The sequence below is a fragment of the Equus caballus genome, unplaced genomic scaffold (assembly GCF_041296265.1).
Source record: "Equus caballus isolate H_3958 breed thoroughbred unplaced genomic scaffold, TB-T2T haplotype1-0000019, whole genome shotgun sequence".
Lineage (NCBI taxonomy): Eukaryota > Metazoa > Chordata > Mammalia > Perissodactyla > Equidae > Equus > Equus caballus.
Window position 1 is genome coordinate 2200801 of NW_027222392.1, and position 19086 is coordinate 2219886.

Below are 19086 nucleotides of genomic sequence, written 5' to 3' on the forward strand. Positions count from 1 at the left end.
AAACTCAGGCACACATCCATATAAACTTTAGAACTAGTTTATCAATTTCCATGAAAATATGCTTTGTCATTGGGGGAAGGTGTTATTAATTCATCACAAAATTGATATCTCTAAAAGCAGTTCCTCTCCCTAGGGTGTGCAGAACCACCCAAATATTTTTTACAGGATTTCTAATTATACAAATAGTTTGATGTAAAAAGAATTAATAATTATAAACAATGTGACTAAAGAGTATATTACAAAATTCACGACTCAGTGTAAGATATAGTGCTTTATTAGTGGAGGTTTAGGATCACAGGTAGAGAGCAGGTACTTACATATTTGTTTATTGTCCAGTCAGAGCACAGAAAGATTCTTCCCGGTGTCCAAGCATCTCTCTTCCTGTCCAGGTCCAGAATCCATCTCTTCTTGTTCAACTCAGAACCTTTCTATGTTGGAAAAATGCCTCTAATGTTCTTTGATACCATCTATTTAATGTTGTTTTACATCATAACTAATGATGCTGCATCATTTATTAGACTGTCTGTGAATACTGTCTTCCAATTTCTCTCAACGTTTCCTTGATAATGAGTGCAAATACAAATCTGATGAGCAGAGTTTGCAGGAAGATGTGGACAATAATTCATTTCCCAGTCACATTAAATTGATTGGAATTTTGTACTATAAGTTTAAAACTAGTTACCTTCCAATCATGTCTACCCATGAGCTCTTTAGGCCATAATAAAGGCATTTCAGGAATGTGATGTCCCACAGCCCTGCCTTCCACACACCACCACCAGCTGGGAGAAGAGATGAAAGACCTGAGCCCAGACAAAGAAAAGTGGTCCTGTTCATGCAAGTTAGGCCCCTCATTACATGTGGTTTAAGACCGGAGAGTACAATGCTACCACATCCAGGGGAGGCAAGAGACAGCATTAATCAGAAGGGCCAGTTGGGATTGAGGAGCAAAGGTTTTAAAAGACCTTGAAGGAGATAAGTATATTCACCTCTGAGGAACTGTCTGGCACGTGGCACAGAGCCTGTGGAAGGGCTCTAGTGACTTCCTTGGGTGTTAGCAGGAGGGAAGACAGAATATAGAATGCCTGCCACCACCTCCACCATCGTCAGTGCTATACATTTTGCACTGCAGTCAGACCATGCATAAATGTGAGCTGAGAATGGCCTACACCCCTGGCCCAAGCCAAGGGTCAGCACGGGGCCATTTACAGCCCATGTCTTGATCTTGTTCAGTGTCTCCCAAAATCAGCACGTAAACACCATTCTAGGAATCAACTTAGTACAAGAGTACAAAAGAAATAATGCACCAACCCGTGAAAGCCATTTGCTTGACACACTGCCCTACTAGAACTGAGGTTCTTGCCACAGAAGAAATTTGTGGAATCTAGCTGACAGGTTATAATTTCATCATGGATGGTCAGAACAGCTCTTCCTTATGCAATGGAAGATGTAGGTTCTGGACCTACTTTGACACTAGGAAAGTTACCCAAAATATTACAAATATTTTACGTTAGGGATCTCATTATGATCCTTCTAGTTCTTTAACTCTATAATTAAAATACAAAATAATCATTAGAAACTTCTTACAGAGATCAATGTTATTACACTGGCATAGATGTTTTCTTCTTCTTTGACATGAGGGAAGGTGAAGAATTGTGGCATGAATTCAGGTATTTAATTATAAATTACTGTAAGCGGGCAGTAAACATTGTGTTCTACTAATATCAACATAGCAAAAGTTAAATGGAAGTTGTCAGGGATTTTGATGCCAAATTGCTCTGTCATCTAAAAGCTCATGAAGGATTTGATTTCTAATTGCTATATTAATAGAGTCATTTTGATTTCCATGTTCTTTTGGAACTTGAGTGTTTAAAAATATAGCGTTCCCTGATCAAGACCCTGCCTATCTTCCACATCTCTACTTGGACCGCGTTCCCCCAGTCCACTGTGCACTGATTACCCTGACCTTCTTCACTTGAGACTACATCATACCTTAGTGTTTCTGCACAAGCTTTTCTCTTTTGCCTTAGATCTTCTTTCTATTGATATGCTTAAGGATCATTCTATTTCATCATTCAGAAATCATTTCTCAGAAAAGCCTCCATGTCACCTAACTAGAGTTACCTTGTCACACATGCACCCCTCTATGACAATTTTCTGAGAATCAGTTATCCTCTATGACTTTATTTTCATTTGTATATATTGTTTATCTTCTGCATTAGAATTTAAGCTACAGGACAAAGGGAAACTTATTTTCTTAGTCATCACTGTATACCCAGATCCTAGAAGAGTATCTGACACTTTGTAAAACTCAGCAAATATCTTTCAATGAGTAAATGATCCTCATATTAATGAAAACAGCTGGTGGTAGTTAATGCTAGATTTATATGTCACATATACAGTTTTCATTTAAAAGCAAAGATATTGGAGCCAGCCCTGATGGCCTCATGGTTAACATTCAGTGCTCACCACTTCAGCAGCCCAGGTTTGTTTCCCAGTTATCGAACCACACTATCCCTCTGTCAGCTGCCCTGCTGTGGTGGTGGCCCACATAGAAGAACTAGAACAATTTACAACTAGGATATGCAACCATACACGGGGACTCTGGAGAGGAAAACAAAAAGAGGAATACTGGCAACAGATGTTAGGTCAGGGTGAATCTTTCCCTGTAAGTAAATAAATAAATAAAAATATTGATTTAAAGAGTTTGTTTGAAATACTGTAACTAATATTTTAACTATTGCCGTAATATATATCATATTTTTAAAAACAAGAAAACCATAACAGAATGCTGAATCATTCTATGACCTTACGCTTCCCATATACCTAGTCAAGGGAGGCAGTTTAAAAAGGAATTAGTGTCTCTCTAGTGACAGCAACAAAAGGATTGGGGAGAAAATAAATATCCTTTGGATTCAGAAAGTAAAATCTATAATGTAACAGCAAGAATCATGGATCTGGGAGGAAGTAAATACCCTTTGGATTTAGCAATCCATATCCATAATGTAACAGCGAGAACCATTCTCCCACAGTTAAAAAAATGGATCTATAGAGTTGCTCTTTTTTTATAAAGAATATATAATGTCAAGATATAGACAGCAGCTTCTAAAGATCCTTGACTTCAGCATGATAAATTCTTATTCTGCTTCACAAAAGGATAAAAAAGATAGTGGAGAATTTTGGTAAAATGGCGGCCTCCATATTAAATAGCAAATTACTTATCTGAGATTGTACTTGCTTCCAAGTAGAATTTTGACAGCAGACAAACTGGGAAAATTTTACCTCCTAAATTGTTTCTATCTGTTTATTCTCCTTTACCTTCTTACCCAACCTGTGAAATTGCAAATATAAAAAAAGTCTCTTTTAAACTTATATTCATTCAACAATATTTATAAGCGCCTACTAGGTCACTGGCAGTGTTCTACCAACAGCATGCGTGAATAAATGCAATCTTTGCCCTTACAGGAATTACAATCTTGTAGGGAAAACAGACAAAATAAAAGTCAAGAAATAATTTATTAAAGTACGTTTTGTGATCATTGATATTACAGATATAACTGTTTGAAGGACTAGAGAATAACTGAGGGGATGATTAGAAAGAGTCAAGAGGAAGGACTTGTCTAAGGAGGTGGGAGTTCATCTGAAAATGGAAAAGTTGAAGTGGAGACAGCCAAGCAAAATCTCTGGGAAAGAGAATTCCAGCAGTGATCAGAGAAAGAATAAAAGCTGGGAAAGTCTTGAATTATTCAAAAGACAGTTTAAAGAGAGAGAGAGTGGCTAGAGCCTTGTGAGAAAAAGATGGAGTACAAAATGCACTGGAGAGGTGGGCAGCCACCTGACTGTTGTATCTTAACCTGATTTGCATGCTTAAAACATGCCCCTGGCAGCTGTGTGCCCAATGGGTTGAATGAATGTGGAGAGTAAGACCTCGTTGCCCTTGTTGGAAAGCTTTGTCCTCAGCATATAAGCTACTGACTGCCCAGGGTCCCTAGTTTTATCCACAGTTTCTCATGAAATTTTTCATCTCTGTGTTCCTCAAGGTATAGATCAAAGGATTTAACTCAGGCATGATGATGGAAATGGACTCAGCCGTTGTCTTTTCTATGGGCTAAGGGGCCACAGGCCTCATGTACATGACAATGCACAACACAAAGAACAAGGCAACCACTGTAAGGTGGGAGCCACAGGTGGAGAGAACTTTATGCCACCATTTAGAACTGCAAGAATCCAGGGGACAGAGGACAACCACATAGGATGTGATGAGGACAAGGAAGATGGTCACACACATCACCCCACTGTTGAGGATGACTAAGAGGCATAGGATGTGGGTGTTTATGCAGGCCCATTTCAATAATGGAAACAAATCCCACATAAAGTGATCAATGATATTGAGGCCACAGAATTTATTTGGTACATGAAGAAAAGCTGTATCTCTCTGTGCATGGATCATCCTACCAAGGCCCCTCCCAGGAGCAGGCAGCAGACCCGAGAGCTAATGATGGTCATGTAGTGCAGGGGCCTACAGATGGCCAGACAGTGGTCACAGGCCATCACAATGAGAAGGGTGATCCCCACACCACCAAAGAAATGCTCTGCAAAGAGCTGGGCCATGCAGCCTTTGAGAGAGATGGTAGTGCCCTCAGAGAAGGAGTCTACAATCATTTTGGGGGCAATGACAGAAGAGGAGGTGGCATCCATGAGGGACAAGGAAGTAAGGAAAAATTCATAGGTGATCTCAGACTCTGACTTGTGACCATGGTGACCAAAATGTATAGGATTTCCAAAACTGTGGACATGCACATGATGAGAAGCACAACAGAGTATATTCTGCAGCTCTGGATTCTTTGTAATGTGCAAAAGAATGAATTCTGTCACATTATTAGGATTCTCCATGTATTGCGGGCTTATACAAGCACATTGCTCTGAGCTTGAAAATCTACAAAAGAATCATATCTTTAATTAGTAGTCACTGAGTGTATTGCACATTTTTGCACTCTTTGTCACACCTCTTTTTTGTTTGTGTGAGTAAGATTGGCCCTGAGCTAATATCCTCTTTTTGTTTGAGGAAGATTGTAGCAGAGCTAACATCTGTGCTGATCTTCCTCTGTTATGTGGGATATCGCCACAGGGTGCCTCGACCAGCAGTGCTAGGTCTATGCCCAGGATCTGAACCTGTAAACCTCAGGCCATCAAAGTGGAGCACATGAACTTAACCACTATGCCACCAGGCTGGCCCCTATCACGTCCATTTAACCTAACTTTTTCTCCAGCCATTGATACAGCAACCAGCTGCTAACAATTATAGCCTAAACAACTTGATCCTACTGATCCCCTCAAAACACCTCTTCACACCAGTATGTCTCTTGCTTTCTCTCTTGATACTTGCTGCCTTAGACACTTAGAAGACCCTGCTTCATTATTCTGATGTGTACATACACCTGGAAAGATGAAGGAATTAACCCACCTTAAGGAAACCTTGGATCATTAGTAGATAGAAGCCAGTGGATAAATGATGATCAGCTTAACACTATCTTGGATTAACTTTCTTCCCTCCCCTGTTACACTCTCCCCATTTACTGCCTCCCGTAAGTTTTCCAAAATAAAGTACCTACATGCAAGCCCTTCTCTTACACTCTGCTTTCTGGAAACCTCAGGCTAGGAAGCCTACCTCCGCTTATCACTGGGCACACCCAAGAACCAAGAACCTGGAACATTTTGAGTAAATTCTCATTAATTTATTCCACATACTTGTTGAGCACCTGCTAGTTGAAGAGCCTGTAAGACACGTCATGTCCCAAGGACTCTCCATTTACTAACTACTGTACTCTTTCCATGTATTCCTCTTTCTTCTTAAGCTGGATTATTATTATTGTTACATATTGCTAATATTCAGTAACTCCCTACTGTCTCAGCCAGTGGATTATCCTATGAGACATTTTCTGTATTTTAGAGATAAGATCCTGAGGCTTAAAGGAATGAACAAGCTGACACTAAGTTCTCACGACTAGTAAACTTTGAAGCCAAATTCAAATCCAGCTTTTTCCGATTCAGATTCAATACCAATAACAAACTATACTACTTCTCTGTTGACAATATCTAGTGTTCACTATGAAAGAGCCACTGTGACTCATGACAATTTCGTTTTTATAACAATCCCTTAAGATAGATTTATACTTTCTGTGGTCGTTACACTAAACTACTCTACAATAAAATTCAAGAACAATTCCACGATAAAGAGGATGTTCCAGTTATATATACACATATGTAAAATCCAATCTGAAACTAGAAGTTACAACCATTAACTAAGCTTCCAAGGTTCTATCATTTTTCATATATGCTGATTAAAGAAAATAAAACCTTAAGTCTCTTTGCTCCAGGAAGACACAGATCCAACTTAGCTGACAGTCTCTGCACACGAGTCTGAATCAGAGTCAATCATTTATTCCATTTTTCCTTGTGAAGGCGTGCTCACAGATGAAATACAGAATTCTAAAGAATAATCAAAATATCAATAAAACAACTCAGTTAATTTACACCGTGTACCATCAAAGTGCTAGGTATGTTGCATGCGTGATTGCATTTATTTTTCGTATCACATGAGATATGTACTATCACAAATGCTATCTTGAGGATGAGGAAACTGAGACTTGGAGACATTAAACATCTCATCTAAAATAATTGAGGATTAGGAATCCAGGTAATCTCATTTCATAACATGAGTTCTTACCCATTACACTATACCACTGAAGATGTGAACAATGGGTTCACTAGCTAAACACAATTGTTGCTGCCACCAAATGATATGGTAAAAGAACTGCTTCAGGAGCATAGGGTACTTAAGCAGAGGCTGTCTGTCCCTTGGTGAGAATATATTAGAGACTACCACTTCAAATGGGGATGTAAACTATGCATTCTCCAAGACTCACCTAAATATTCAAAGACCCATTCTTAGAATTAGCCTTCTTACTAAGTGAAGTCTACAGCTGCCAGACACTCTTTGCAAATCTACCATATGGATTAACCCTCTCTCCCATCTCCAGCTCAAGAACTTCGAAAGTTCTTTAATAGCATTAATGAAGGAGAAGGAACACGTTCTTAGATATCAAAGTAACTAGGTTTTATTCCAGGTTTCCCTCTAACTGCCAGGATATGCTGTTACATTGCTCACCACTCTGGGTCTCAGTTTCCTCATCTGGAGAATGAGATAGTTGTAATAAATGAGAAAAATGCTAGGGCTTCAAATAAGCCATATCAGGGACTCTCTCCCTTTCAAACACAGCAACATGGCTCTTACCTAGATTAAATGCTTACACTTCCAAGTAAGATTTCCTTTGAACCATCTCATAACTTAAAATATTCCAAAACCAAATGCACTAGAAAGGATAATAATCCCCTTCTGTCTTAAAATCTGTGAATTACTCACAAATTTCTTTTGACTACTACTACACTTCTCAACTTCTCAATCTGATATTCAAGACCGTCCCCCATGTAATAAACTTCATAATTTTATATCTCCTTCCCACTGCAGACAAATCTACCTCTTACTGCCAGACCACACATCTCAATCTCTTTAGTACAGTGGGAAAGGCCATAGGTTTAGAATGAGCAATTTTAGTTCTCCACCTCAGGCCACTGACTGACTATACAACCTTCAAATCCTGCAAAAATAAAAGAATACAATAGAAATTAAAGTCAACATGTTTCAAGTAGTTATTATTTGAGGGTACTATGTTAAGAGCTACAGGATTTTCTCTTATAATTCTAACAAAAGCCATATGAGAGGGGAAAGAGTATTATCCTGGTTTTCTGAAGCATTAGATAAGGTTTAGAGACCTTGTGCAAGTTGCTCAAAGCCTTTTGGTGTGTATGTGATCGAGTTAATAGCACCATGGTTCATATATATAACCACCATGTTCTACAACCGCTCTAAGAATCTTATGCCCTGCCTCACACCACTTCCATGAGGATCAAGGGTAGTAACAGGCAGGAGAATGTTTGGGGAGTACTATTCAAATATCCATCATGCTTATTTTCCATTCCTATAAGCTTCTGATTTTTTGCTACCTCTGTCTATGTAGTCTGATATCAACACATCCATTATCACTTCTCCTTCATACCTCTCTTCCTCCCCAGTGCTCCCTTCACCACTGCCATCCTGAATATTTGTTCCGTACATTTTAATAGGTTGCATATCAGCAATAATTCAATTATCTTATAATTTTTTTTAAATTTTATGTTGGTTTTATCTCCTTACATGGATGCTTAAGGATAGCTAATTTATTCTCTTTCCACCAAATTTCTAATGCTGTGCTATGTACACTCTTGTCATTAAATTAAATTTAATTAAATCCATGATATTGAATTCAGCCAAAGAAAACTGCATTGAACCATGGGGGCCAAGCAATGCTGGTGCCAGTCTCTGCCTCCAGAAATGAGAGAACGTTGTTGTCAGAGCCTGACTGCTATTCCTTTGGCATTCAGGATCAAATATCCCATTTACGATCCTTCATCTTTATCATTTCTGCTCCTAGACATGCTTTAGCCAAACCCAAGAGCTGAACCACACCTTGGACTTCCAGTTCAGTATGAATCACTCCCATCAGATCCTTTTTGTAATAGTATCTTTTTCTTTCCAGTATTCCTGTGAAATGCCATCACTCAAGAGATTGTTCATATAAAGAAGTGAGAAATTACATTTCTTCAATTATCTAATTATTACCTAGATAGTGCATATTTCTCATGTAATAGCATATCCCTTAGTCTGAGGGATACAAGGAAATACCCTATCTATAAAGAGGGAGAAAGAATGAGCACTCATGAAACAATGCATGTTGGTATAAGTTCTGGAGGGAAACTATCAGTATAGTATGATCTATAGATTTCAAAGATGATGAAATGAGATAGTCCTTGACATGAGAATTTAGAAAATTCTAAATTTATAAACTTGTAATTTAGAAAATGAACAAGAATGACATCAGCGTGAGCAAGATCTAAAGAAAGAAAAGAAAAACATAGTTTACAGAGTGAAATATATGGACTTTGACATCACAAAAACTGGATTTTATTATGGACCTTTCAGCAGTGTAATTAAACAGAAGTTATATATTCTCTCTAAATCTCAGGTGCTTTTTGCAGAGTTGTATTAAACATATTAAGTTCCTAGCATTATAATTTAAATTTTAATTTTTAAACTTATAAACATTAAAATGTGATAGAAATATTAACTTAAATTATAGTTTAAATGTTTAGTAAACATTATAATGCCTGGTTTGGTTGTGTGCCTCATAAAACTTATTTACCCTGACTAGCACAAGGCACAAGTTCCTTGAACATATGTGCTTAGGTGGACTGGAGTTCAATTGGGAATTGAGTAGTAAGAGCTACAAGATTAAAGAAATACACATAAAATTCCTCATTTTCTATGTACAGTTAATTGTTCCTTCTGAGTTCCTATAACATGCCAGACAACCTTTCTGTGCCTCAGTTTCATCCTCTATAAAAGAGGAAAGTAATGTTACACATCCCAAAGGTTTGTTGTAAAGATTAAAGAATTTTACAACATAAAGGGCTTAGATGAGCATCCCCATTTCTTTCCCAGGATGAAGAGAATGATACTGACCACAAATCATTTAAAAATAGATTATCTTCCTTTTTATTTTCAACACATGTGGGTTTGCATTTGCTTCTATTAAATCCTCAGTTGGGTGGCAGGAAATAAGCTCAAGGACTCCTCAACACTAGGCGGGATGTAAGTTTTGCATTGACATTAAAAGAAATGTCTCCCAAAACCATTTTCTAAAGTAGTCTGCAGTTCTTCCCAAATACAGAATAGTTTAAACAAAAATAATTTATTTTTATAAATTATAAAAGTTAAACATGGCCCTTGGAAAATATTCTGTATAGGCAGATAGAGTGATAGAAAGTTTAAAGTCACAGGATCACTCCCAACAACTAGTACTCACTCGACCTCCAATAACAAGTTAGTGCATGGTTTTCATATGTGCACCTGTAGGTAGGTATGCTATGTATGCACAGTCGTGTATTTGTTTTACTCTAGATAAAAGTATATAAAAGTACAATAATATACTAGAATTTTAACTTGGTTTATATGTGCATTGTGTCAGTTATCTATGAATTTTCCTTCATTTTAGTTTCTATATATTACTCCATTTTATGGTTACACCATAAGTCTTTTAATCAGCCCATTTTTGCTTGACATTTATATTATTTCTAATATTCTGTCTTTTGCACAACGCTGCAATGAACATCGCTTACAGACTCTTTACTTACTGGTTTGAATATTTCTGTTGGAGAAATTTATGTCACCATCACGTCAAAAGACATGTCTATGTTTAACTTTGATAGATTCTGTAACATTAGTCTCTCAAAATCCTGAACAGTCTCATTTCCATCGATAGTTTCATTGACAACATAAGCAATAAAGATATGATCAGTATCCAAGAAAGCTAAATTACATGCAATGTAATAACTATATGGCCTATGTATGGATTTCCATATCTCACTAATAATAATAATAAATAATTTAGTATATGCTCTCTACAAGAAACTTTATTAGTACTTTATACATGTTTTCTCATTTAATCTTCACATCTGGCTGTGTTTGCACAACTTTTATGGCTGAGAAAAAGCAGAATATTTAATTATCTGAAGGCTATACAGTTAGTAAGTGATAGAGCCTGAATTTGAATCCAAGAAGCTGACTTTACAGCTGATAGCTGTTTCTTGTGTCTGAATTTCTTATGGAGCAAAATAATTTCCTCAATAATATCCTGGATAACAAGAAGTGATAGTAGTGTGTCCAGTGAGCTCCTCTGGGTCAGTGTTTTTAATGAACAATCAGTGGCCCTGTGCTCTTCAGAAGATCCGTGTCCTGGGCACACACATCATCAGTAGTGTACACCTCTAATTAAAGGCACTTAAAGGACTTTTTCTGTTTATAGCCTTCCTAATTCACTTCCCTTTCCTTGAGAGATATGTGGATACGGAATTATCTGTAGTAGCACTTTTATAGGGTCAAAATTACTGTATCATTGTAGATAAAAAAAATCATTGTTTTCTTGGAATGCTTCTGGAGAGAGGGGGCTTAATCCCTGAGCAACCTTTCTTGGTTTCACCTCCCCTTCCCTGAGCAAATCATCAGCATCACCCTCAGCACCAGCACCAAAACCATCCTTGTGGCCAGAGCCACGCACAAATAATGTTTGTGCTTTTGTCTGGGGAAACATGAAGTATCATTAACTAATCAAAACAGAGAGAAAATACTACATACTTTTTTTTCTCAAAAGTGATTAGTAGAAAAATAAAGGTTAAAGGAAACTAGTACAAGAGGAAAGCAGAAACATATAGATGCAATGCATATGTATAATAAACACACACACAAAAATGTTGCATGAAAAAAGGGAAATAGAAATCTCTCTGAAACTGTCCTAGACACGCCAGCGAGTCCTGTTCCTTCCCGTCCTAAGGGAACATCTCTGAAACATAAACACATTGTTTTATTAGCAAATCTCATGATCTGGAGAGAGGCCAAAAGGTAGACACCTGCATTTTGATAATTTATCAAAAGAAATTAAAGGAAAAGAAGATAAAAATTGTTGTTAGCTCAAAGCTCTCCATTCTGAGAGCACAATTTGTGTATACAGATAAAATAGGTGAACTACTGAGAAATTTTAGGTATAATATAATTATTCACATGTAGGTGATTCAGTTATTTCAATGATTTCAAAATAGTAGTTTAAATTAAAAGAACATGTTTAATGCTCAAGTTTTTAAAGTCACCTGCAAAACTTAGTCTGATGATTTCTCCGTGACCTCCAAAAGCCAGTTACCTGATGGTCCCAGGAAGTAGAAGGTGGATATTGTGTAAGTAAAGTTTCTGGGATCAGCAGGGTCACCAAAAGCTCTGGCCGCATCCAAGATGTACTCACACAGACTTTTATCTTCAAAAGAGCAGGAAATCATGACACATTAGAGTTTCAATGTAGCAAATCCAAGTGTGGATGCAAGAAGACAGACACTGGAAACAAATCATCCAACCAGTCACTGGGAAGTAATTTTAATAGGACTAGAGTTTCTATTGATTTTAAAGAAAGATTTAAAACACATGCTCTAAGTATTCAAGGACTTAAATAGAAAACAACCCTTGTGGTTGGCAAAGGAATTTAAATGTCATCAAAATAAGAAAGGTTGCTAAAAAAGACAGCCACTAAGCTGTTCACAAAATCATTCACAGAACTGTTTCTGCCATTTGGCTGCACTTGGAGCTTAATTTGTAAACATTTTCCAATCCACATTTTAGAAGAAAAATAATAAGGCATTCCCCTTTGGGTAATAGACCTGAGCCAAAAGAGGACAGAGTGCCATTTTCAAATGACACAGAATTTCAAAGTGTGTATCATTTTGATCACTTGCATCATTCCAACTGCATCTTTTTGAGGCTGGTCTCTATTGACTGAGTAGCTAATCACCATACCAGTGAATTCCCATCTACCCCTGCAATGATCCACTTTCACAAGGCACAGAACATCACTGGAGCCTGGACAAGGTGATGCACCACAAACACAAAACCAGATCATGGTATACACCATTCAATTATTTGCTCCACAGCTAATCTCTCTCCTTCAATAACAGAATGGCCACACAATGACCCAACTGCCCTGATAATATAAATGAAGAAAAGTCAATAAGATTTATTCTTGGCCACCTAACAAGTAGCAGGTCCAAATTTTTCTATCAACTAATCGGAGACCCTTTCATCTTTTTTTTTTTTTCCTGAAGATTGGCACCTGAACTAACAACTGTTGCCAATATTCTTTTTTTTCCCTTCTTTTGTCTCACCAAATCCCCCCAGTACATAGTTGTACATTTTTAGCTGTGGGTCCTTCTAGTTGTGGCATGTGGGATACCACCTCCACATGGCCTGATGAGCAGTGCCATGTCCATGACCAGGATCTGAACCAGTGAAACCCTGGGCCACGGAAGCGGAGCGAGCAAACTTAACCACTTGGCCACGGGGCGGACCCCAAGTTCTTTCATCTTTTGAGACTATTATTAAAATTGTGTCACACTTAACTGAAGGGCAATTGCTATTACTAAGTATTAAAAAATGTACTTCAGCCAGAAAAAATAAGGACAAAATTTTTTCTCATTCCTTAACAATTAGTTTTCTCAAATGACAAGTTTTCAATTCAGAAACGTTTGGGGTTATAGTCTTCATTTCTTTTTCCACCTTTAATAGTAAAAATATCAATATCCTACATATGCAATGTATTTTGGAGATTATAACTGGTTCATTAACGTATTTGACCGTATACCTGGGAAGTCTCCTGAGAAGAAAAAAGCCTCTCGATTTTCCCAGATATGATCCTCACAGGTCCAAGATCTGTGCTTGAATTGCCTTTACCAACGTGCTGACATCACTCCATGTTCTTATCTAACCATGGGCTAGGCAGTTCTCCTCAATCTTTTCTTGTCATTATTGCCCCCTTAAGCCTCTTTTTTAGACATTTCATTCCTGTAATCACCCACCCTAAAATTTTAACATCATAGATATATTATTTATGTACTTAATGTATTTCTGTGATTTATATATTAAAAAGTGTGATATTTTCATCTCTCAAGAAACTGTTTTTACCTACCAGGGAGAGATAGCATCCCCATTGCAAATGCATGTGTTAGAGTAATTTACTCATAAAAAGAAAGGAGGGTAAACAATGAAGTTATATAAACTTGGGCCTAACTAAAATTCTAGCTGTACTTCAAACAACAACACAATTCTTCTCTTCTGCATCACCCCCTTGATAAAACGTGATTATCATTCTTATTAGTAACACAATTACATTTTTCATTTGTCACCTTATTTATTATCCACATATTCCCCACTGGAATTTAAGTTTCATACAAATGCAACACTAGTCTGTAGTATTCAACATTGTATTCCCATTCCCTGGAACTCTCTAGTACATTGCAGTTATTGAAGAATATTTGTTGGATAAATGAAATCAGTGAAAATTTCCTGAACTTAAATGACTGCGGAGCCAGTTTTCAAGGAATAAATATTAACACTATGGGAAAACAATGGGAAAAGCCCTATAGAAACAACATTTAGCTCTTTAGGGTGCTACACTCCTGCCCAAACAGAGTATCACTTTCGTGAGTGACTGAGCTGTTTATTCTTTCCCCAAACATCTTTCTCACTCATGTGTCGCTTTCTTTGAAATTCACCCATTTGAATTTCATTTCTTTAGCTCATTGGATCACACTTTTCATGATGCACATAAAAGGGAATACATCTTTGGAAATGAGATCATCAGATGGCTTTTCTCTGGCATAAGAAGAATCAAGAGAGTGCAAGTAACCTAGGAAACAGAGGTCAAGGTACAGATGAAGGGAAGAAAGTGTTCCCCCAAAATGAGGGAATAATGCCTCAAGGCCAGTCTGTACAATGTGGCCAAGGATTGGTTCTGTGTTTTGATATTTTCACATTATGCTAGCAAGGAGTATTGCAAAGTGAGAAGAGAAGACAAGGCAGAGTCTAAAAGATTTGATATTGTTGCTTAACCTCATTACCTCTCATTTTCTTCTTGTATAAAATGGAGAAAAGTCCTTTCTAATAAAGAAAGTAAAGCCTTTTACTTTCTAATAAAACTTGTTGCTACACTAAGAGTGTTAAAGCATGTAGAGAATCTATCAAAATGTGTACCTCATAGTTGACCTTCAACAAGCATTAGCTCACTGCCCTCCCTTAATGCCTAATATTTTCATTGAATGAAAATGTCATAAAACCAAAGTATCCTTATACAATAGATCTAAATATTATTTATCTTATTATTTTTGGATTAAATATACTCATTTCCTCATATGTTGTTTTAAGTATCAGAAAAAAATCAGATAGCAGTTGGCTTTCATGAGAGAGTCCTGATGATGAGTGCAAAGAAACATCTTAACATTCCTTAAAATTGTTCACACACCAGCAAGATTCCACCTACTGAGAATATATAACTGCCTCACATTTCCTCATTCGGTTCTTACATCTTCTGGGTTTGCCTTGACAATTTATAGTCTTTGTCTTGTTAATCTTGTCACACCTCCACTGAGCACTCACGGTCACCCCTAAGACAAATCATTGGCCTTAGTTTTCCTCTTCAAGTCATCTCTTTTGTCTTACAGTAGAAATTACACTTTTTCCTATCCTTACACCTGGCTTATATTCATCTCCTGACAGTCAAAATGAACCACGTCATTTAATCTAGGTTCTGTTGAAATGTTTAATTTTCATCAGCGATTGCAAACTTGATCATTTTTAATAGATTAAGTGCTGTTTATATTATCTTCCAGGCTTAGACTTTGTGAGAAAATGTTCTATACCTTATGAACTTTAGACAGTCAGGTATAAGTTAGAACACACAATCACCCCAAAGAACAGGTATACCATGCTCTGGCATCACTGTATAGTCAAATTACATAGCTCTGTATGACTAGTGAATTTGAAAAAAGGACATTTGTGAGAACTAACACAAGTTTGACTCTTATAGTTATAGAAGCTTTGATTTATAAAATATTATATATTAATGTAAAATGACCTGATATGTCCCACATGCATAGAGCAGCATTACCACTTAAAGATATTGCTACATTTGACATAAGGCTACAACAAATTTTACACCGTCTTTCTTGAAGGATAAAGTGAATCATTAAGACTGCAGAAAAGTTCCTTTCCTATATACAACAACATACCACAGACAACTGTGCTTTATGTGAAAGAAAGTAGGACTGAGATTTAGAAGACTTCGATTCAAATTTTGTAGTTGAAACTCCTGGATGTGCGACTTGAGGCAAGTAAATTAGTAAATCTCTCTCGACTTCAATTTGCTACTCTGTAAAATGGGGATAGTAATAATGGGACTACCAATTTACTACATGGATAAGTCACCTAAATGAAGTGAATATGCCTGATAGATAATAAAGTGCTCATTTAATGTAAATATATGTATCACATCTACAAAGCAATAGCTTTGGATCCTGGCCATATGCATTTTTGCTCAGATTAAGTAAAAGAATGTTTATCTTTGTTCCTTCAAATGGCTTCTCAAGTCTTGGTAAGGGAAAAAAAAAAACTTCTTTTATATTCAAGAAAAACTGTGAGTCATAAGGATATTTAAGAAAATAAGACCAAATTAAGAGTAATTTCAAAATTTCTGGCTTAATTTTTGTGCCAAGGAAAAATAGCAGAGATCCATTATAAATTATCCTTCTTCCTTTTGTGTGGCCCTCTCTTTGCTTTTGATAAATTCCTAGTGTCAAAAAAAAATCTTCAGTGATTCTTTCACTCCCCAGCAGTCCCTGCCCCGTACATCTATCAAAGAATATCTATCCTCTTTTTTGCTTTACCAAAGGCTAAGCCAAAAGAAAAGAAGTTCTGAGATCAAGATTCTATGGAAAAGCCAACTCCATCCCAGTCGCATACATGTGAACATTCAGTAAAGGGGCAGCGAGCCTGGAGGAAGCATCCTCTGGGATCATCACACTATGTGTTTATGGTTGTTCTTCTGTTACATCGCCTGAACCTATGCACATGAGCATTGGTGCCATGGTAACGTACCTGTCAGAGCACCTGTCAGAGGGCTTGGCCACTATTAATTACTCAATGAACATTAGTATCTGGGACTTCTTTTTCTGTCAGTGACCTTTAAAATTTGTTGATTTTCTTGCACAGTTCATGACAGATATAATCCTCCCTATTTATATACATCATCGCCTTCTTGGAGTGAACAGCATAAGTTATTCTCATCTTCAACAAAATCCTTGGGGCATTTTTTTTTTTGCCTTAAAACAATACAAATTTATTCTCTTATAGTTCTCTTCAGAAATCAGAAGTGAGTCTTATGGGGCTAAAACCAAGAGATTGACAGAGCTGATTATTCTGAAGCCTCGGGGAAAGAATTCCTTTCCTTACCTTTTCCACCTTTTAAATGCCATCTGCATTCTTGGCTCATAGCCCAACATCACATCACGTGTTCTCCTTCTGCTGCTGTTGTCACATTTCTTTTTCCTTCTATCATCAATTCTCCCTTTGCCTCTCTCTGTTTTTTTTAAATTTATTTTGTTGGGCATATATTGGCTTATAACCTTATGTAAGTTACAGGTGTACATTATTATATTTCATTTTCTTTATTGGCTGCATCATATTCACCACCAATAGTCTAGTTTTTATACATCACCATACATGTGTGCCCCTTTACCCCTTTCACCCTCCCTCATTCCCCACTCCTCTAGTAATCACTACTCTGTTCTTGTTATGTATGTGTTTGATTACCTTCCACAAATGAGTGTAATCATATGGTACTTGTCTCCCTTTATGTCATGTTTTACCTCCGTGTTTCTCATTCTGTAAATGATAGGATTTAATATGGAAATGAGGATTGCAAAGAATACAGTCACTAACTTGACCACAGGGTAGGTGGCCACAGGACACATGCAGGTGAATATCCAAGGCACAGAAAGAGTACAGCTACAGTTAAGTGGGAGCCACAAGGTGGGAGGTATTTGCATCATCCTTTGGAGCCATAGGACCTGAGGGAGGTCAGTATGGCTATGAAAGAGATGAGCAGCATGGAAAAAATAAGCAAGCACATGGCCCCACTGTTGGTTACCACAACCATTCCAAGCCTGTAGTAGTCCCTGCAGGCAAGTTTCAGCAGTGGGGAGAGATTGCACATGAAGTGGTCAATGACATTGGGACCACAGAAGGGCAAGTCAAGCATGAAAAGAATCTGCACAGTAGGGTGCAGGATCCCCCTGATCTAGGCCACTACCACCAGGAGGTGGAACAGCCCCTGTTGCACGAGGTCATGTGGTACAGAGGCCTGCAGATGGTCACATAGCTATCATAGACCACGACAATGAGGAGGATGATCTCTGATCCTCCAAGAAAGTGCTCTACAAAGAGCTGAATCAGGCAGCCCATGAAGAAAATGGTTCTTCTCTGGCACAGCCGGTGGATGTTCATCTTGGGAGTGGTGACAGAGGGATAGGAGGTGTCTATAAAGGACAAGTAAGTAAGAGAGAAGTACATGGGAGCTGAAAGTGTGATGCTGAGGGAGATGGTGACGACAATGAGCAAATGGGCCAGCACAGTAAATAGAAAAATGAACAAAAAGACAATGAAGAGTATTTTCTGCAAGTCTGGATTCTGTGTGAGTCCTAAGAGAATAAATTCAGTCATATTGTTGGGAGGTGTGAGGTGATCCATTCAGGAAGTAACACCTTCCTGCCGCCTACATTACCTACAAAGGGATAAGAAAAAATCCCTAATAATCATGAAGGGGCTGTAGTCTGTATTTCGCAGTACAAAAATAGAGTAGTCACTGTAAACATGGAGCATGTCCTTGGCACTCTTTGCCCCAGTAATTGTTTCAATTCTTCCTCATTACCTCCATGTTGCTTTCAATTTCTTCAGACACCTAGTACCTGCCACCTATAAAACTTCTATAGGGTAACATTTGACGTGTGGTTTACTGAGAAAATACTATATATCTGACATCTAGATTTTCCTGGTTCCAACTCTATGACCTTTTTTTGTGTGAGGAAGTTTTGCCCTGAGCTAACATCCGTTGTGAATTCTCCTCTATTTTTTTTTCCCTTGAGGAAGATTAGCCCTGAGCTAACGTCTGTGCTGATCTTCCTCTATTATGTATGTGGGGTGCCTCCAGAGCATGGCAAATGAATGGAAAACCTCCGCACTTGGGATCTGAACCTGAGAACACAGGCCTCCAAAGTAGAATGCGTGGAATTTTAACCACTTGGCCATGGGGCTGGCTCCCTCCAACTTTGTGACTTTGCTTAGTTATTTTGATGTGCTGTGCTTCCAAACCCTCCTCTGTGTCTGTGAGCTTACAAATCGCAACTCTCAGATAGATTTTGTAAGGTAAAAGTCATTCCCTCTTCCAGGAGAATTTACATTTGAACCCACGGCTCTAACTGTGGAAAGAAAGACATGGTCAATAACTATTTGTCAGAAGTAGATAGATCAGGGAAACAAATAAGTCATGGGTGACACACACTCCCTAG

At 37.7% G+C, this 19086-nt stretch overlaps 2 pseudogenes; both read right to left on the bottom strand.

Moving 5' to 3' along the window:
• Positions 1-3991: 3991 nt before the first annotated feature.
• On the bottom strand, positions 3992-4890 carry LOC138922920 (olfactory receptor 4C6-like; annotated as a pseudogene).
• A 12438-nt stretch (positions 4891-17328) lies between these two features.
• Positions 17329-18268, bottom strand: LOC138922921 (olfactory receptor 4C46-like; annotated as a pseudogene).
• Between the last annotated feature and the right edge of the window lie 818 nt (positions 18269-19086).